Source organism: Odocoileus virginianus, unplaced genomic scaffold (assembly GCF_023699985.2).
Source record: "Odocoileus virginianus isolate 20LAN1187 ecotype Illinois unplaced genomic scaffold, Ovbor_1.2 Unplaced_Scaffold_1, whole genome shotgun sequence".
NCBI classification, from domain to species: Eukaryota; Metazoa; Chordata; class Mammalia; order Artiodactyla; family Cervidae; genus Odocoileus; species Odocoileus virginianus.
This window is the reverse complement of record NW_027224263.1, coordinates 7,831,143-7,851,381: the sequence shown is the minus strand read 5'-3', so window position 1 is coordinate 7,851,381 and position 20,239 is coordinate 7,831,143. Positions and strand designations below refer to the sequence as shown.

The window sequence follows — 20,239 nt, the reverse complement described above, 5'->3', positions numbered from 1 at the left end:
TTTCCACTTTGTAGCTTCTATCAGTACTTCATTCTTTTCTATCACTGTTGCTCTTATCAGTTGAGATTTTTTTGGGATGGTCTTGCAAATGGAATTGTTTTCTCAATTTCATTTATGATTTGCTCATTTCTCCTGTAAAAAATATAATTAATTTTCATGTATTAATCTTGTATCCTCCAACTTTGCTGAATTCATTTATTATATCCATATTTTTGTGTGTGTGTTCTTTAGGATATTCCATATGAAAGATCATGTCATCTGTGAAAAGTGCTAATTTTATTTTTTCTTTTCCAGTTTTCCTCTGCCTTTTATTTTCTTTCTTGTTTGATTTCTCTAGATAGAATTGCCAGTGCAATGTTAAGTGTCAGTAGTGAAAGCAGATGTCTTGTCTTTTACCTGATCTTAAAGAGTAATCTTTCATTCTTTCATTATTGAGTCAGATGTTAACTGTGGGTTTTTCATAAATGCCCTTTATCATGTTGAGAAAGTTTCCTTTTATACCTAGTTTGTTGCATGTTTTTATAATGAAAGAGTGATGGGTTTTGCTACACGCCTTTTCTCTATCAATAGAGATGATTGTGTGTTTCTCTTACCTTCATTGTATTCAAGTGATGTATTACATCAATTGACTTTTATATGCTGAACCATCTTTCATTCCTGGGATAAGTCACACTTGGTGCATAATATGATGCCAAACTTGGTTTGCTTTTGTTGAGGATTTCTTGCATCTATATTCAAAAGTGATATTGATATCTTTGCTTGTAATCTGGCTTTGGTATCTGGATAATGCTGGTCTCATAGAAAGAGTTACAATTGTTCCCTCATCTTTTATTTTGTAGGAGTTTGAAAAATACTGGTGTTAATTCTTCTTTAAATGATTGATAAAATTTTTCAGTGGAATCATCTGGTCCAGGACTTGTCTTGCTGGCAGGTTTTTTGATTATTGATGAAATGTCTTTACTTGTTATCAGAGTCTTTATTTCTTTTTTTTATATTTATTTTTATTAGTTGGAGGCTAATTACTTTACAATATTGTAGTGGTTTTTGTCATACATTGACATGAATCAGCCATGGATTTACATGTATTCCCCATCCTGATCCCCCCTCCCACCTCCCTCTCCACCCGATTCCTCTGGGTCTTCCCAGTGCACCAGGCCTGAGCACTTGTCTCATGCATCCAGCCTGGGCTGGTGATCTGTTTCACCCTAGATAATATACATGTTTTGATGCTGTTCTCTCGAAACATCCCACCCTTGCCTTCTCCCACAGAGTCCAAAATTCTCTTCTGTACATCTGTGTCTGTTTTTTTGTTTTGCATATAGGGTTATCGTTATCATCTTTCTAAATTCCACATATATGCATTAGTATACTCTATTGGTCTTTATCTTTCTGGCTTACTTCACTCTATCAGAGTCTTTATTTCTTCTTGAGACACTTTTAGTAGTTTGCATGTTTCTAGGAATTTGTTCATTTCATTTAGCTTATGTGATTTGTTGGAGTACAATTGTTCATTTATTATTTTATAATTCTTAATTTCTCTAAGTTCAGTCGTAATGCCCCTCACCACTTTCATTTTTAATTTTAGAAATTTGTATCTTCTCTCTTTTTTTCATAGTATTTCTAGTTGAAAGTTTCTCAACTTTGTTGACTTTACTGTGCCTTGAGTCTCAATTTCTCCATTTTTTGAAGTAGAGTTTATAGTTTTGCCATATACAGAATTCTTGGTTGACAAAATTTTTGTTGTTGCATGCTTTAAATATGCAATCTTACTGCCTTCTGGCCCCCATGGTTTCTAAAGAGAAATTCATTATTAATCTTGTTAAAGATCCCATTTAGTTTTGACCATAATGTCTTGTGTGGATCTTTTGAAATAATATGTTTATAGAGTTCATTGAGCTTCTTATACATGTAGATTCATGTCTTTCCTCAAAGTGTTGGAAATTTTGGCCAATATTTCCTTAACTTTCTTTCTGCATGTTTTCCCCCTTCTCCTCCTCTTCTGGCACTACCATTATACATGTGTTAGTAAACCTGATAGTGTCTCATGTGTCCCTAGGGTGCTGTTCATTTTCCTTCATCTTTTCTCTTTCTTCTCCTCACACTGGTTGATCTCAGTTGATCTGTCTCAAAGTTCTTCAGTTTTTCCTTCTTTCTGCTCAGTTCTGCAGTTGAATCAGTCTAGCAAGTTTTTAACTTCAGCTTTTGTATTTTTCATCCTCCAAATTTGTATTTAATTTCTTTTTATAATTTATATTACTTTATTGCTATTCTTTGTTGAGGTGACATTTTCCTTATTTCCTTTGGTTCTTTGTCCATGGTTTCCTTTGGCTATTTGAGCATTTTGAGAATTGATTTAAAGCCTTTGTCTATTTAAGTCTAATGCCTAGGTTTCCTCAGTATCATTTTCTTTTTTGCTATGAAGAAGTCATACTTTCTAGTTTCTTTGCATTTTTCTTACCTTTGATGAAACTTGAATACTTTGAACTTCATAATGTGGCAACTGAAGAATTTAGATTTTTTTCCCCTAGACATGCATGATTCAGAGGTCAGCTAGAGCGTTAAGCAGACTTTATGGTTCCCCAGAGAAGAATCTGTCTATCTCTGTCCTTTCCTAGATTCTCCCTCAACTTTTAGTTTTGAGATTTCCTCAAACTCTGTCTTCAGTTCCTTTGAGCTACTAAAACTATAGATTTTGGGGAAGTTTAGTATTTCACCTAGCATAGACTGCATCTTCCTCTTTGGCTAATAAGTCATGAAATTTGTAAACTCAACCAGTGTTGTTCGCTTCTTCCAAGTCTTAAGAAACCCCAGAATCTTCATTTTAGGTTTTTCTCCAGTACATTTAGAGTTGTTTTAGTATTGTGTTTAGAGTTGATGGGCTTCCCTGATAGCTCAGTTGGTAAAGAATCCACCTGCAATGCAGGAGACCCTGGTTCAATTCCTGGGTCAGGAAGATCCTCTGGAGAAGGGATAGGCTACCCACTCCAGTATTCTTGGGCTTCCCTTGTGGCTCAGCTGGTAAAGAATCCACCTGCAATGTGGGAGACCTGGGTTTGATCCCTGGGTTGAGAAGATCCCCTGGAGAAGGGAAAGGCTACCCACTCCAGTATTCTTGGGCTTCCCTTGTGGCTTAGCTGGTAAAGAATCCACCTGCAATGTGGGAGACCTGGGTTCAATCCCTGGGTTGGGAAGATCCCCTGGAGAAGGGAAAGGCTACCCACTCCAGTATTCTGGCCTAGAGAATTCCATGGACTGTATAGTCCATGGGGTTGCAAAGAGTCAGACACGATTGAGCGACTTTCACTTTTCACTGGGAATACCAGAAGTGTAACTAACAACCATTGGAATTCAAGGAGCAAAACAAAGAAATCAAAGACGTTATTAAGAATTATTCTAAACAAAATATTGATAAATGTTCATTTCTGTTCATCATTATCTTGTAATCTCCTCAGATTGTATCCACCCAGAAGTTGACTGTTTTGAGGGTTTGTGTATTCTCAATCTGTTTCATTTGCAGAAATTCAGTTCAGTTCAGTTCAGTCGCTCAGTAGTGTCCAGCTCTTTGTGACCCCATGGACTGCAGCACGCCAGGCCTCCTTGTCCATCACCAACTCCTGGAGTTTACTCAAACTCATGTCCATTGAGTTGGTGATGCCAGAAATTACTTTTCCAATTTTGTTTCAAATACACAAGTATCACCTGACTGCCATTATGTGGAGAATTGTGTTGCTATAACCACTGGAATATAAGATGCATTAGGTCAGTGTTCTCTGTTTTATTTTTCTACTAATTAATTCATGATACATAGGTCAATGCATAGCACAAAGCAGGTATCCAATAAATATTTATTAAATTTGTAAATGAATATATCCCCCTCAACAGATTATAACATCACCCTAAATCCAACTTAATCATGCTGTGCTGTGCTTAGTTGCTCAGTCATGCCCGACTCTTTGTGACCCCATGGGGTTAATCCTCAAGGCTCCTCTGTCCATGGGATTCTCCAGGCAAGAATACTGGAATGGGTTGCCATGCTCTCTTCCAGGGGATCTTCCCAACCCAGGGATTGAACCCAGGTCTCCCACATTGCAGGTGGATTCTTTACTGTCTGAGCCACCAGGAAAGCCCAAGAATACTGGAGTGGGTAGCCTATCCCTTCTCCAGGGGATCTTCCCAACCAGGAATTAAACCAGGATCTCCTGCATTGCAGGTGGATCCTTTATCAGCTGAGCTGTCAGAGAAGCCCCAACTTCATCATATGCCAATATACATTCTCAATAGGGTGCATATCCACTTTGCAGATCCACTATCTAGTCAGTTCTCAGTTCTCAGCAATTACACATTTAATAATGGCAAAAATAGCAATAGCTATTATATAGTATCTTATACCAAGCACAGTGTTAGCAGTGTTAGTTAGGTATTTCATTTTTAGTTCTATTCCATATAACTGTAGTATCAACTCTATTACCCTACAGTGTGAGGAAAATGTGTCTCAAAGTCTCAGACTTGTTCAAGTCTACAGAATTTTGCTCCAAATCTGACATTTTTTTTCCCAAACACAAAGGTACTTCCTATCACCATTTATTAAATAATAAATACAATTGTGTTTTACAATACAGGACATTATTCCTTGTGCAAGTTTTTCAAGAAGTCTACTTCCAAACCTATAAGACAGCAAAATCCAAAAACAAAGGGAATGAACAAGTACCTAAAGTAAAAACTATCCCAAAGATAGCAATATCAGAATGAGTTAAATTATTCATTTCTAGATTAACTTCATTATCAAAAATAATTGCATAAAACTTTATCTGAATTTGTGTAAGCCAAGCTTTCTCAAACTTGTCTGATTATAACCATTCCCTAAGGCTTTTTTTTAATCAAAAATGTTTTTCCTGGATTTCACTACAGACATTTTAATTCAAAATATTTAGAGTTTCAGTGAAAATTTAGTTTGTTTGTCTTTGTAAGAAGACAAATGTATTTTTCAAGTTGTCTCAATGGAATTAAAGTGTATTATCTTTAGACAAATTTCTGAGAAGAAATATGTGAAAAGTTTGTTGGAAATTTCAAAGCAAAAAAGCTGTATAGCATAATTTCCATGAGGGAGGTCAGTTAGTTGAATGAGATAAAATCTTGTTTTCAGAGGCAAAAATTGCATAGTGTTTCATAAGATATTTTCCTATATTCACCCATTTATTCATTCAAAGATTACATCAGCCTTAGTAACCAAAACTCACAGGCATCACCACCAATATTGATAATAATGGCAAAGATTGAATAACAGACACTGTAAAATTTCAGTTCATTTGTTCAAATGAAAAAATGAAAGGGATTTATTTCTATGAAATGTTGGAGATAACATTTGCTTGGTACAATAAATATTTGTTACTTGTTTAAAGGAATAACCCCACCACAGGGAAAATACCAATTTTCCAATATTCTGATAACATGATTAAGAAATGTGGAATGTTGGACTGTAAAATAATCCCAAAGCTAAAATGGAAATGAGAAGTTATAATTGATGTCTTTAATTTAACATATATGAAAGGATGAACAAACAAAAAAAGTTTAAAAATTTCATCAGTTCATTTCATAAAATAATACAGTTTCAGTATCAAAACTTACAAAATACTGAAAAAATGAGACTAGAGACAAATAGCATTCATTGATATAGATTCCAAATTACAAACAAAATATTCACAAATAGAATTCAGCAAAGAGTAAAATGAGTAAAACATCACAGTAAAATAAAATTTAGTTCAAGAATATAATGATAATTTAATATCACAAAAATCTGCCAATATAGTCTCTTATATTAACATTTGTAAAGAAAGTTTATGAGCTTTATTCTTAAGAATAACTTTATAAAATGCTATAAAATAAAGGAGCCATTCCTAATTAAAACTTTAATTAATTATATAGAGATAAATAGAATTCCCCCTTAAATTTGATAACTTACAAAAACCAAGAACAAATATAAACAGTAATGCATTAAATACATTTCAATTACATTAAATTTAAAAATTGGACAGGGCAGAAATTTACAGAGACTTTAAATCAGTACCATAACCATACTCAATGAAGGAGGGGTGGATAGTCTCGAAATTAACAGAAAGAGAACTTCACAAATAAGAAGTAGTACTTATGAAAAAGAAACAAATGAAGAGTTTAGAGCTGAAAAAAAAAATCAGAAAACAAATCACTGGGTGGGCTCAATAGAAGAATGGATATGATAGATGAAGAGTCATTAAAACTGAATGTAGATCAATAGGAATTATCCAAATGAATAAGAATGAGAAAAATTTAAAAATAAATGAGCACAGTAGGAACTATGGGACAACCAATGGAACACACCTAACATTTATGCCTTTGAAATCTGGAGAGAGATGTTGGTACAGGAGAAAATTATGTGAAGAAATAATGGGCTAAAATATTTCATATTTGATGAAAAATAAACCAAATTTATGAAGTTCTGCAAAACCCAAATGGTTAAACCAAAGAAAATCATACCTAAACACATCATAATCTGGTGAAAACAAAAGATAAAGAAAAAATTCTTGAAGCAGCTGAGAAAAATGACTTTTTCATGAGAGACCAGAAGGTATAATCACAATTTGGAATTTTATATCCAGTGAAACTATCTTCAGAAAATGAATGTAAAATAAAAAGATTTTCTTAGGAGAGGAAACTAAGAAATCGATTGCCAGGAGACTTACTTTAAACAAATTTAATGATGTTCTTCAGAAAGATAGAAAACTTATAAACTTTAAGAATAAATGAGGAACAACAGAAATGTTAAACAATCTGGGAAAATAAAATAATTATTTTTCTTTTTTTAGGTCTTTAAAATATATGTGACTGTCAAAAACAAAAATTATTACATCATCTGAGAAGGTTCTCAATGTATATAGGTAAATTCCATATTATAATTAAAACAAAGAGGCAAAGGCTTAAGGAGCCTATATGGTTGTAAGATTTTTATATTCACTTGAAGTGAATAAAATATTAATTACAAGGAAATTATGACAGATTAGTTATGTATATTGTAATCTAAACACAATCATTAAAATTTGTACAAAGAATATAGCAAAAAATCAATACATCAATGAAAATGGAATAATAAAATAAAATGCAAGACCCACCAAATAATTCAGAAGAGGAAAAAAAGTAATTACAAAGAGAAGGGATAAATAGAAAATGATAAAATAGTAGACATAATTCCAAACAAATTAATAACTGCATTAAATGTAAATGATATAAGGTATAATTTGTATCAATTTAAAGAACTAGCATGTTGGATTAAAAAAGTATACAAATATTATATACTGTCTATAAGAAACCTACAAGTTTAAATATAATGTAGATAGGTATACAGTAAGAGAATGTAAAAAGATAAACTCTGCAAGTACTAATCAAAAGAATGCTGTGGTTATATATTAATATTAGACAAAGTAAATTTCATATCAAAGAATATTACTAGGGATAACAGAGACCATTTTATAATGATAAGGGTGTCAATTCCTCAAGGGGCTATAACCATACTAAATATTTATGTACCTAATAGCAGAGCTTCAAATTTCATGAAGAAAAAAAGATAGAAAATAAAAGAAATCAGAAGTACAATCGCTACACATACACACACACATATGTACAATGGAATATTGTTTCATCTTCAAAAGAATGAAATTAAGATACATGCTACAACATGGAGGAAACTTAAAGACATTATTCTTAGTGAAATAAGTCAGACACAAAGGGACAATTCCACTTACATGAGGTTCCTAAAATAGTCAAATTCACGAGACAGAAAGTAGAATGGTAGCAGGTGGAGGAAGGGAGTATGAGGAGTTATTGTGTAATGAGTTCAGAGTTTCAATTTGGAATGATGAATTCTGGAAGTGGATAGTGGTGATGGCTTCACAATAGTGTAAATATACATAATGTTAATGAAATGTATGCTTAAAATGGTTAAAAGGATAAATTTCATGATATATATATATATTAGCAAAAAAAAGTAAATAGCACTTTTCCAGCCACCTTAGAAGCCCTTCCATGTGCTCTGACTGAATAGTAAACTCTTCACCTCCACAAATTAACCACAGTCCTGGTATTTACAGTAATCAGTAACAACATTTCTTTATAGTTCTATAAATAAAGTGTGCATTCCTTAGTGAGAAAAAAGTACAATCACAATTATACTTTGAGATTTAAACATCTTTTCTTCAGTAATTGATATAACAAGCAAACGGAAAATTACTAATGGTATGAAAGAACTGAACAGCATTAAGAACAAACTACAACAAATTGACATTTGCAGAACACTCTATGCAACAATGATATATACACATTCTTTGCAAGTGTTCATGGGAAGAAACACAATAAATTAAATCTTAAGGAATTAATATAATTGATATTATACAATGTATAATTCTCTGACCACAACAGAATAAACCTAAAAACCAGTAACAAAAAGATACCTCGAAAAAGTCAAAGTATCTAGCAATTAAACAACACAGTTCCCCACAATTCATGTTTCAAAAAGGAAGACAAATTATATTAGAAAATAATTTGAACTAAGTAAAAATTAAAATAAAGCATCAAAATTTGTGTGATGGTGTTAAAGCAGTACTCAGAGGGGAATTTCTAACATTAATGATTAATTTTATAAAGGAAAAAATATCTCAAATCCATGATCTATGCTTCTATATTAAATGGACAAAGAAGGGTAAAAGTTAAATCCAAAGTATCAGAAGAAATGAGGTAATAACTACAAAAGCAGCAATTAATGAAATTGAGGAAATTCAATGACATCAAATGAAATGAAATGAAATGTTGGTTATTTGAAAAGATTTTATAAAATTAATAAACTTTTAGTCAGATTGAGGAATAAATAAAAGTAGAAGACACAAAGTGCCAATATCAGTGATGAAAGAAGAAATATTTCTGTAGACTCTACAGACAGTTATAAGGGGATTATAATTATAGACAAATATATTATTGCATATATATGGAATATTGGAAAATGGTATTTATTTGCAGGAAAGCATGGAGACGCAGATAGAAAAAATGGGCTTGTGGACACAGTGGGGGAATAGAGGATGGGACTAATGGAGAAAGCAGCATAGCACTACCATGTGTAAAATAGATAGCTGATGAGAAGTTGCTATATAACACAAGGAGCCCAGCCTGGCACTCTGTGATGACCTAGAGGGATGGGATACAGGAAGGGGAAGGAAGCTCAAGAGGGAGGGGATATCAGTATAATTATGGCCAATTTGTGTTGTTGTACAGCAGAAATCAACACAACATTGTAAAGCAATTTTCCTCCAATTAAAAAAAAAGCAAGAATGATTTGCCCATAAATTTTGTAGGGTTTTGGAGTCCTTAGACATGAAATCACAAATTTTCTGAGCAATGCACTGGGGCAAGGATTTCAGTGGAGAATGTGCTCCTAAGAAAAAATGAAAACAACAAAAGAAGGATACAAGTGCTCTAAATCCCCAAACCTGAGTCAGCCTTTTCTTCAGCCTAACATTGGCTCACTTGCACTCTGTGAAGACTGCCAAAGCCAGGGCAGTTTACTAAAAACTTAACCCAGATTTGAATTCATCTGAATAAAGACTTTTTAGAACTCCAAAGTCTTTTTAGATGGCCAGTCTTTTAAGTTAAGGACCAGTTCCACCCTAAATTAAAGTCTGGAAAACTTAATGGAGTCCTAGGCTGTCACTCAAGTTGATGCTATTGACAGAATTGACTGTCAGCAACATCTCTTATAGATCAGTAATTTCCATACACAGGTCCATGGAGAAAATTGAGAAATTAAGTATAACAATGTAATTTTAATAAGGCTGTATTTATTCCATTTAAATATATTTTATTAACTAAATAAATTCAATAAATATATGGACTTATTTTTTTTAATTCTAAAATTACCCTCCTTATGAAATCCAGAAATAGAAGGGTCTAGCGCATATGATTGGCTGAATTTTGCTTTACTATTTTATTCCTGATCCCATGTTTTTGAGGACTCAGAACATTCTTGATGTTTCCTATCACTTTGCCCTTGACAGAGTTCCCTGGATATCATCGCATTCTGCATCTTACATCAATTATTTCTTCTAAATGTTTTGGGGGAACGCCATGAACTTTCTCCCTTGTAGTCACACCCATCCCCTTGCAATTTGATTCTTTTCTGATACTAGACTGTGTTTCCACCCACTTGATTTAGAATTACTGGATCTTCTTTTGCTTCTGAAATTCAGACATTTAAAAAAACTTTGCCTTGACGCTCAGACCTGAAATTCTGGACTGCTTTTTAGCCTATAACCTTTGCTTCTTTCTTCAGTAGAAAGTAAATTCTCTCTCCTTCTATCTACTCTGAGTAAATTGACCCTAAGCAAATTTGTCCAACTACTAAACTGCACTATCTTGGTAGTGCTGAGAGGAGGAGCTGCAATTCTGGAGGCATTACCTGTATGCTGTAAAGTTGCTGGTAACTCTGCAGGCCCTTCTCTATCACTAAGTCATGTCTGACTCTTTGTGACCCCATGGACTGTAGCCTGCCAGGCTCCTCTGTCCATGGGACTTTCCAGGCAAGAATACTGGAGTGAGTTGCCATTTCCTTCTCCAGGGGATTTTTCCTGACCCAGGGATCAAATCCTTGTCTCCTGTATCTCCTGTACTGCAGGCAGATTCTTTAGTCACTGAGCCATCAGGGAAGCCTTCATCTGCAGGCTAATATAGTTCAATGATTTCCTATTGGCCCCGGGCTTACAGATCCACTCAAACACCACTGTCTCTTACAAGCCAAGGTCATAGAACACAGTACTCTACCCTCTAACGAAGACCTGTCAGAATGCCTCTCTAGCGATGTAGTTCAGCATCTGTACTTCCTTGGCACGTAGATTTTATGCTTCTGCAGTGAGGAAGAGTGGTGTTTTCTGGTATATGTCCTGATGATGTGGGCTAGGAGATGGGACATCCTACATATGCAACCAGCCAGCCCCCCTTAGTATAAAATAGGGATTTCCTGGCAGCACTATGCAGGATGTTCAACCTCCCCGCCCATGTGAAGGTTAGCTCTGCATCATGAAGTTTCAGTTTCTGTCGAAGGGCTTGTTGCTTGATGCATCTTTGTGTGAATCATTTCAGGAAGACCTCTTCCAAACTGGTCATCTGTTACCGGTGAACTGGCTGTGATTACTAATAGCCTAAATGATCTAGAAGGTTGGTAACTGATAACCTACCTCAGACTCAAACTTAAGCCTAGTGTCGCTAACAACATAATTTTCCATCAACTTAAATTAAAAGATAAAATTCTCTTGACATGGATGCCAAGATATATCACAGGTTACAAACACTCTCCAGTTCCACTCCCAATTCTGTCAACCCTCATGAAATAAATAACATAAACCTCTGAATTACATAATCCGTTCTAAATAATATAAACATAGACTTCTTATAGTACAGTAGAGGCAATTCCATTCCTCGAAGACCCTACTTGGGCTATATACACTTATTCCAGTTATCCAAGGTTATCCTAGTTGAAATTAATTATCTTATATGTATCACAAGTTATTTGCAAAAAGCATAGGTCTAGAAGCAACATCCTGAGACTCACTGCTCCATGGCTATGCAATTTGATCACCATACTCTGAAATAAATAAACTTAGCTAAAGACAGACTCTGTCAGCCTCGTTCTTTTAGCTGAACAAATTTTGCTTTATGTACTATCCTATCTCAAGCCTCTCGGCTCTGAGAACTTCTATACCTGTAAAAATTCATGAATCTTCAGTTCCACCAGCACCTAACACCTGAAAGGTTCAATATGATGTTTAATATCTTTTAAAAAACATCCTGGACTTGCTCCCCTGAAATAGTCCTTTAACCAATCTACCCTGGAGTTTCCCACATGATTTGCAATAGAGCTAGTTACTTTTGAGTTGACGTCAAGTCTTTTCCTAGGGGAATATGGCAAAGATTTCCATTTCTTTGTTGATATTTTTTTTCCAGGGAATGGAAGACTCAACAGTTTCATGTATCTTAGGTGGGAAAGGGAGAAGGACAAAGAAGAAATAATGAGTATTTTCCTGGAGCTCTCTGCCTAACCAAGTATACGTTAATGAGAATTTTTGTTTTTTGTATTAGGGGCTCTACTTTAGTATAGTAAGTATTAGGTATTTTTCATTTTCAGTCATGTCTGACTCTCTGTGACCCCAAGGACTGTAGCCCATCAGGCTCCTCTGTCCATGGGATTTTCCAGGCAAGAATACTGGAGTATTCTCCTCCAGGGGATCGTCCTGACCCAGGGATCGAACCCCCATCTCCTGCACCTCCTGCCTGCATTGGCAGGCAGATTCTTTACCACTGAGACACCTGGAAGGCCCACTCTAGCACAGTAGTGGAAGAAAAAGAAACAATGCGCATAAGGGAGTAAGATATTGTTGTGGTTTTAAATTTATGCCTCTAGATTTTTTTGATCTTGGCTTCATTTTAATACATTAAGTTCACCCATAATGTGGTACTTTACATTCCAAAGAGAGGAAAAGCCTATTTGTGTCATTTATGTAATGTGATTGCTAAATCAATAGGAGAAAATATACTTTAAAACGTATTAAGTATTCATAATTTATCATCTTGATGATACTAGCAGGATTAAATTTTGATAGTTCGTAGATACTTGAGTGATAAGTATCATGACCACCCCATCATTCTAATGTTCACTAAAGACCAAAGTAAACATAAAATGTTCTTTTGAGTAAATTTTTAATAACAATGCTTTAGATTTCTATAACATATTCATTAATACTAAAAAGCACTTTTTATTAATGATTAGTATTCCAAATAATGAATAACTCATCCCTAACCAGGAGAAGGCACTGGCAACCCACTCCAGTACTCTTGCCTGGAAAATCCCATGGACGGAGGAGCCTGGTAGGCTGTAGTCCATGGGGTCGCTAAGAGTCGGACACGACTGAGCGACTTCACTTTCACTTTTCACTTTCATGCACTGGAGAAGGAAATGGCAACCCACTCCAGTGTTCTTGCCTGGAGAATTTCAGGGATGGGGGAGCCTGGTGGGCTGCTGTCTATGGGGTCCCACAGAGTCGGACATGACTGAAGTGACCTAGCAGCAGCAGCAGCAGCATCCCTAACCAAATAATTTATCATTAGAAATGTTTAGGTCAGTGTTTCTAACTTCTTTGGTTGCTACTTTTTAATTTACTATTTGGTGGGATACATTTTCTACAATACATTTAAGCTAAAGATATAGGACAAAGTCTACAAAATCAAGTTACTTTTATCTTATATTTATATGTTAATATTTACTAAAAATCTAGTCAAGTCTGAATTAATTGCTTCTGATACTAGTATTGACAGCATACTTCCAGATACTTGGCAGATTTCTTAAAGCCCTGACTAGGAATCATAGTTTTAGAACACTCAAAGTAGCAAGGTCAAAAGGACACCATCTACAGCCTTATTTAGAGCACCTTAGTAACTGCTGTTTGTGAACTTAGAACCCATACTCATTATCTGCTCTCTCTAGTTAGTAATCCTATTGCTTATTTGCAGTGAATACCCAAGGCTTGGAAATACATCTTCAAGTGAACTCCAGGTATTAACCTTGAATGCCCCCATAAACTCCCTTCTTTTACATCACAGGTTGAAACCCATACTTAATCAGTACTTTTCATATGACCAATTTTCAAATATCCCACATCCTAAGGTTTACTAAAGCTTTTTGTTTTTTACTTATTCTCTATTCAAATGGTTCACTCTGCAGAAAAATGAAAATAGATTAAAAGTTACTGTGAAATTTTAATTAACAGAAAACAGAAACTCCTTCTAAAGTTTCTTAATGGGGACCAGAGAACAATACTGGCAATACTGAAATACAATTTCATAAAGACAAACTCTCTTTCTCTCTCTCTCTATGTATATTATACATATATATATAATGACTAAAATATTGTGGTTTACAATGAAAATATTGTCATTTAAAAATATTTCCCTAAAATTTCACAAGTTTGTTTTTAAAAAACACAAAACCAGCAACAATGTGTTTCAGGAGCCAAGTAATGAAGTAACTACTACATTGTAAAACAGATATGTTCTTTTCATAGTAATACATTAGTCAAATTATTCATTTGAATTGTTAATATTGTAGATATATGTTGAAATGAATTTTAGGAGAACTGGTATATTTTATTAATTTAGGGTTTATTCTCTCCTTTGCTCCAAAATAAGTCTAAGGTGTTTTACTGATGTGGCATTGAAATATGTATTTAATAAATATTAAGTTCTTAATACATAATAGGTAGATGGAGATAATGATACAGAAGGCAAACATTATATTTGTTCTCATGATTTTATAGTATAGTGAGAAATATTATAAGATAGAAAACTAAACTGGGCAAAATTCACATGCAGCAATTGAGAGAAGAAAGCCAAAGGAAAAACAAAACCAAGAAAGCAAGCAAAAACTTAGGATTTTTGAACGGCATTTAAAGCCAGAGAATGGCAAATATTTTCTATAAGGGGCTAAATATGTATTTTAGTCTTCGTAACTACTCAGCTCTCCTTAGGTAGGGTGAAAACAGTGATCCTTGAAAGAATAGGTATGACTATGTTCAAGAAAACTTTATGTATCATTAGCTGTAGCCAGCACAATTTGGCACATGGATATAGTTAGCCAATGCCTGACCTTGAGAGCTAGGAAGGGGGAACTGATGTGGTTGAGGATTGATGGAGATGATTTAGTGTTATCTTCAATGCTGCTGCTTGGCATTATCAGGGATAGAGCTAATTCTCTCTATATTAGGGTCAGGTTGGGAATTGAAAAAATAATCCAGGTACACAAAAAAGATTTATGTTTTAGCTGCATAAAATGAGCATGTTAGTGAGGATCCTAATTAGATTTTTGAAAGACATTAGTATTCAAGAGAGGGAAATTTAAACAACATTTCACTCAAGTCACTAAGAAAATTTCATGGTGAATCTGAACATTTGAAGTTTTATTTCATTAGGTACTGAGATCCTCCATTTTCAATAGAAATCAAAGGCCTGTAATTCAAATGAACACAAGCTCATACACATGTATCCTTCACTTTACACAAAGTTCTTGATCAGGCTGAGGAAGTTCCCTTCTATTTCTACTTTGTTCTTTTTATTACAAAAGGGGGTTGGATTTTGTTGAATGCTTTTTTGAGTCTGTTAAGGTAGTGAAGTTTTTTTTTCGTTTATTCTGTTAATAAGCTGCATTATATTGATTGATTTTCTCTGCTGGGGCTGCTGCTAAGTTGCTTCAGTCGTGTCCGACTCTGTGCGACCCCATAGATGGCAGCCCACCAGGCTCCTCCATCCATGGGATTTTCCAGGCAAGAGTACTGGAGTGGGTTGCCATTGATTTTCTCAGGTTGAACCAATTTTGCTTTTTGTTTTTTCTTTTTGCTGCAAAAGTTTTTTTGTTTCCATTTGGTGCAAGGAATGGGCGAGGCTCCAGGATGGTTAAAAAGCTGCCCAGTGGATGCAGAGAGGGGCTTCAGGTGCAGCCCTGACTCCAGAGGGGCTCCTCAAAGACCGTTGGGCTCCTAGTGGTGCTGGAGGGTGAACCTTTCAAAGAGATATTTGCCCAGCCCAACCAGGGGACCAGCCAACCTGCGGAGGTTAGTCAGGTGGTTGCCATCTACTTGATGAGTTTCAGCTATTGGCTCAGCTCCCACCTTCTCTCCGCCCTCCACTACTCTGGCAGCCTGTTGGGGTTGGGGGGATGGGGCTGATCAGGTAGTTGTAACCTACTTGATGAATGTCAACTGCTCCTCCAGGAAGCGGCTCTCTACGAAGTCACAGGGGTGGAGGTCTGCGGGGGCTGAACCCAAGACATGAAGGTCCACAAGGGCCTAGCTCAGGTTCTTCTCCAGGGCTGTGGCAGCTTCCTTATTGTCCAGAGTTTTAGCCCATTCATCTTGGGATGGCTTCTGCACGTCCTAGAAGAGGGCACGGGATACCGTGCTGGTTTTCCATCTTCAAGAGATGATAGGGGCCCTGCTCCTTCTTGACCAACTCGGAAAAAGTGGCCCACACTGTCCAGAGCCACATCCTGGCAGTGGAAATAGAAGCCCATGGAGAGGTAGGTGTAGGGGGACCCAGATGCCATTGACCCCGTGGTTGATGGTAGCCTCCACCTCAGCGAAATAATTCTGGGGAATCATAGTTGTTTGGTCATAAGGAGTTAAGCTCAAAATATGGTGTTGGCTAGTCCAGAGGCCGAGGATGGCTGAGTGGCTGGTTCCAGAGGTTAAAACTGGAAAAAAGGTTGGAGGGTGGTCGGCAGCTGGAAAAGGGGGGTGTCCCTGGGTCCATTCTGTCCAAACACTGTTGAAGCAAGAGACAGATCCACGGTATCACCTGAGAACACCGCCCCAATTTTGCATTTCTGGAATAATACCCATTTTGTTGGTGTCCAACCTTTTTCATATCTTGCTGGATTCCATTTGCTAATATTTTGTTGAGGGTATTTGCATCTATATTCATACAGGTTATTGATCTATAGTTTCTTTTTTTTTCTTGTGCTACATTTGTCTGGTTTTGGTGTCAGGATAATATCAGTCTCATAAAAAGAGTAGGAAAGAATTCCTCTTTTTTTTTTTTAATTTTTGAAAAAGTATTCGAAGCACTGGTGGTAATTCTTCCAGGGACTCACCAGACATGTCAAACAATGACAACTATCTGGAAATGAGGCTCTGAAGGAGTTTGCTAACTCTGGTCCGCTCTGGTAGGTAACAGGCTGCTAGTTTACACTGAGATTGCAGGCTCTTGGTTTTCAAGGCTACCCTGGAGCCTGAGAGGGGTCATGAAATTAGGCAAGATAAAATGCTACAGAGACTGCTGTTCTAATCAAAATTCAGTCATTTTTCTTGACTAAACACTCCCTGGCTTGCTTTGAGCTTTTAGGTAACTTCCAGAGTCCCGGATTAGTTGATTCTGACAGTTTTTGTAAAATTTCTTGTTGCTTTTAATGAAGAGAGAATTTTGGAAGGAATAAAGACTCTCGCCTGTAATTTGTGTTATTAGCACATCTTAAAATTTTATAATCTGATATAGTTTAGAAAATTTTTCACACAGATTGTGTTATTAATACAGAGAATGGAAATGGTGATTTTGAATGGAAGTATGAATGATAATATGGAAACATCATATCCATATTAATTACCCAGTATCTAGGGGATGCATTATATACTATTCTTATAAATAAAACTATAGGTATGTTTTATAATAGAGTATTTTAACATAGTTGTCTCAAATAGTTTATATCAATCATTGCTTTATCTTATAATTTTGCTTATGTTTGTTCCTTATTGCAATTCTTTTATCCCAGTCTGTTTTACATTTAAAAAAAATTATTGGAGTATAGTTGATTTACAGTGTTTTAGTTTCAGGTGTACTGCAAAGTGATTCAGTTATACATATGTATATATTCATTCTTTTTTGGATTCTTTCTCATATATTTTACCACAAAATATTGAGTAGAGTTCTCTGTGCTACACAGTAGATCTTTGTTGGTTATCTATCTTATATATAGTAGTGTGTGTATGTTAATCCCAAGTTCCTGATTTATCCCCCCCCATGTTTCCCCTTTGGTAGCCATAAGTTTGTTTTCGATATCTGTAAGTCTGTTTCTGTTTTATAAATAAGTTCATTTTTATTATTCCTTTGAACTTTAAATATCTATTTATTAATTTTTGGCTGTGCTAGGTGTTCATTGCTGTGTTCAGGCTTTCCCTAGTTGCAGTGCGCTGGGGTCACTCTTTGTTGTGTTGCATATGCTTCTCACTGTGGTGGCTTCTCTTGCGGCAGAGCACGGGCTCCAGGATGCACCAACTTCATTGGTTGCAGCTCCTGGGCTCTAGAGTAGGGGCTCAGTAGTTGTGGCACCTGGGCTTAGCTGTCCTGCAGCATGTGGAATCCTCCAAGACCAGGTATTGAACCCCTGTCTCTGCATTGGCAGGCAGATTCTTAACCACTTGACCACCAGGGAAATCCCTGTATCATTTTAAAATTAGATTCTACATATGAGTGATGTTTTATATTTGTCTTACTCTGACTAAAAAACTTCACTTAACATATGATAATCTCTAGGTCCACCCATGTTGCTGCAAATGACATTATTTCATTCTTTTTAATGGCTGAGTAATATTCCTTGGGTGTGTGTGTGTGTGTGTGTGTGTGTGTGTGTGTGTGTGTACACCACATCTTCTTTATTCATTCTTCTGGCAAAGGACATTTATGTTGTTTCCATGTCTTGGCTATTGTAAATAGTGCTGCTATGAACATTGGGGTGCATGCATCTTTTTGAATTATGGTTTTCTCTGAATATCTGCCTAGGTAGTGGGATTGCTGGATTATGTGGTAGTTCTATTTTTTTTATTTTAAAAAACCTCCATACTATTGCCCATAGTGTTTGTACCGATTTACATAGCCACCAACAGTGTAGGAGGGTTCTCTTTTCTCCACACCCTATCATAATTTATGGTGGCCATTCTGACTGGTATGAGGTCATTGCAGTTTTCTATTTCTCTGATAATTAGTGATGTTCTCCTTTATATTTAAAAAAAATGTTGCCATAGTCAGAAATGTTATATTTTTATGTAGCCAAATATCTCAGTCTTCTCATTTGTGTAATCATCTATGGTTTCTTCATCTTAGATGTTAGGTAAATATCCCATACTTGGGATATTTTCAATTTCTCATTTTCAATTTCTTCTTGTTTTTATTTGGATAGGTTTTAGTCAACTTTTTAATCTTTCATAGAATTTATTTTCATGTGTGAAATGAAGTGAGAATTTAAATTTAACATGTTTTCTTTTATCATTGATTTTTGATGTTTCATTTATCATAAATAGTATGACCTACTACTAGACTTAACTTTTTTTAATGTTTTTATATGTTCAACCCTACATCCAACATTATTATTATACTGACTTTTAGAATATATTAAGAAATAGCTTTTCTATTTCTATCTTTGAAAAATGTTTATTAGAAATAAGACTTGAATTTATTAAATGATTTTCAGCCTTTACCAGGATGAGTTTATTGTATTTAACTTACTGCAATGCCATATTTATATATTTCATAATATGTTTAAAAATCCTTAAATTCATTAGATAAAAAGAAATTAGCATTAAAGTATATTTTTTCCAGGAAACTTTATAGATTATATTACTTATGTATCACAATAACCTTATAAATTAGTTACAGATCAAAGCCAAAACCCCTAAGGTTTGGTGATGTTAATACTAGAAGTGATGTAGTTGATAATTTGTATTTGAACATACATATCAAAAGCCATGATTTCACCCTGTTAATACAATCTGTATTGTGATTTATTGAGAATTTTTCTATGTTAACAACTCTTATTCACTGTATAATGGAGAGACAAACATGCAGACAAATTTCAGAACAATGAGCACAATGAGTACCAGGACCGAGGTAGTGCACATGATATTCTGGAAATACTGAGTATACTAAACTTAACTCTCCCCAGGTTTATAAGATAAGGCTCCTCAGAGAAGGCTGGAAAGGAGAGAAAGTGAAGTTTGGAGGAAGCAAGAGAGCTGGACAAAAAGTCAAGGAGATCAGCAATGATGTCATAGAATACAGTATTTGTGAATAAAAGAGTTAAAAAAGCTGGAAGGAGGTGCTTTATATTTAGATGTAGGAAGTTGATTGGGGCTTCCCTGATGGATCAGTGGTAAAGAATCTGCCTGTAATGTGGGAGACTCGGGTTTGATCCTTGGGTCAGGAAGATCCCCTGGAGAAAAGAATGGCTAACCCACTCCAGTATTCTTGCTTGGAGAATCCCATGGACAGAGGAGCCTGGTGGGCTACAGTCCACGGGGTCACAAAGAGTCAGACATAACTGAGTGACTGACATTAGGAAGTTGATTGGGCTTCCCTGGTGGCTCAGATGGTAAAGAATCTGCCTGCAGTTGATTACAGAAGTAGACCTATTCTTAATTTTTGTCAAATTATAGGAATAATGACAAAAATTATGTGGCTTTGTGAATTTCCAGGTAGGCGGTACTTTAAAAAATGTTTATCCCACATTTTTTGGTATATATACCAACTATATAGTAGCCTATACTTTTTCTACTATCAATTTTTTAGATTAATGCAGAGTTTCTATCTTCCAGCTTCCCTTGTTATAACAGGAAGTTGGAAAGCAAGACTGAGAGTG

General features: G+C 35.4%; 1 protein-coding gene across 1 annotated transcript in view; it reads right to left on the bottom strand.

Moving 5' to 3' along the window:
• The window catches only part of HTR2C (5-hydroxytryptamine receptor 2C), a 326,514-nt gene that overhangs the window by 93,371 nt on the left and 212,904 nt on the right, over window positions 1-20,239 (bottom strand). The gene's annotated exons all lie outside the window — the stretch shown is intronic.